Raw genomic sequence first — 1,749 nt, forward strand, 5'->3', positions numbered from 1 at the left:
AAAGGTAACAATTCCTATTAGTGCAGTGATTCTTGACATGAGAGCAAAGACACATGGCACGTTTAAGGGCCAGGCACCGCAATGATTTGCCTAGCTTCTGAAAACTTTAACAGGCAATAAAACCTACGATGGTTGATGGACGATTGCAAAATCAGTAACATCTATTAACTCCCCATTCCCCACGTCCGACACATAAATACCTTTTTAAAGTTCTTCTATTTACTTCCTAAATCAAAAGGAAAAAAACAACAAACCAGTTCATTCAGCTGATAATGCTGAATTCGTTGTTTAGCCTTCTCTTCAATCCTTGATTCTCTAGAAGTTTTGTTTCTGAGTATTGTTTGCATCTGGATAAAAACCAGCATTCCAACAGCTATGGGTGTTCCATAGTGAATCCAAAACAAGGTGGCAACAAGTACAGCTAATCCAAGAGGAACAATTGGAGCAGGTTCCTCCAGACTGCACTCATGTCAATTGTGACTATGTTTCACCCAAAGGAGAGCTGATGGGAAAACTGTGTGTACATAGTCATGATGAAAATAAAAGCAGCATGAATACAACCCAGTGGGGCTAAAAGGAGAAACAGCGTGAATGAAGCTTGATTTCTGTAGCCACACAGATGGTGATCCAAGGACAGTGATGGTCCATCTTCATCACACTTCTAGTGCACTTTCTGCAGTGATGCGAGCAGGGTATGCCTTGTTTGCTTTGCAGAGTTTACAATACTGGAAAGTATTGTAAATATACATGTTATCCTGAGATATTGTAGAGATACATGCTTCCATCCTATAGGGACAAAACCAGGTACTATAAATATGGTATTATAAAGAATCATGATTGCCAATTTATCAACATGATGAAATTCACACTTCCTCCAGTTGTATGTAAGTACCAGTATCATAACGCAGAGTCGATCATTGCCACTGTAGAATGTATCACTATGACACCAAGGGCTATGATGGACCCCCAGTGACACAGTCTCTTTAATTCTTGGAGATTTTAAAACTTGATAACTGAATACACCCATTTTGGTGTGGGAAGATTCTTTCCTATTTTAAAAGAATGATAGATTTCCTTTTACAGGCCACACATTTCCAGGTGGACAGTCCTCATGGCTTCTGTAACTGTCCTGCCTTCAGGTTGCAGAATGTAAACCCAGATTATGCCCTGTTCATTGTTAACTACTCAAAGTTCTTTATCTTAACTAGGAGAAACTAGTGACTTGGTTTGAAACTCAACCTTAGTCTTGTCCCTGGTGCTCACTCTTCAGCCTTCGCATATCTGAGGTGGCCTGGGCTCATCTTGAACAGATTTTCTCCATTTCGGGTAATTCTGTTTTAGCTTCCTCAATCCTGGCAGCAAAAAGCAGATCCTGGTTTCTCGAGGCTGAGGTGTTGGGCATCCCTATGTCAGCATCCTCGAGGGGACTCTACCATTCAGGACCAGCACACAGCCGTGGTCCTCAAATAACTTTTTGAGACTGAGAACCATGAAGTCCGGGATTCGAGCCTGCCAGCCACTATGCGAGAGAAGGATAAGGCTTTCAGCCCCATGAAGATTTAAAAAGCCTATAAAACCCTATTAGGGGTTGTTAAGAGTAGGAGCCGACTTGAAGGCACTTAACAATGGCAACAACAGAATCTTCTCACCGCCCAAAATGCTTGAAGACTAAAGAAAATAGTTGATATAATAAATATTGGATCACTTTCCTGTTATTTCTTTGTAATTTTCTTTGTTCTACTTTTAAAA

At 40.7% G+C, this 1,749-nt stretch overlaps 1 pseudogene; it reads right to left on the minus strand.

The window, feature by feature from the left end:
* Window positions 1-1,491, minus strand: part of LOC102818017 — a 2,889-nt pseudogene extending 1,398 nt beyond the window's left edge.
* Window positions 1,492-1,749: the final 258 nt, after the last annotated feature.

Source organism: Chrysochloris asiatica, unplaced genomic scaffold (assembly GCF_000296735.1).
Source record: "Chrysochloris asiatica unplaced genomic scaffold, ChrAsi1.0 scaffold00064, whole genome shotgun sequence".
NCBI classification, from domain to species: Eukaryota; Metazoa; Chordata; class Mammalia; order Afrosoricida; family Chrysochloridae; genus Chrysochloris; species Chrysochloris asiatica.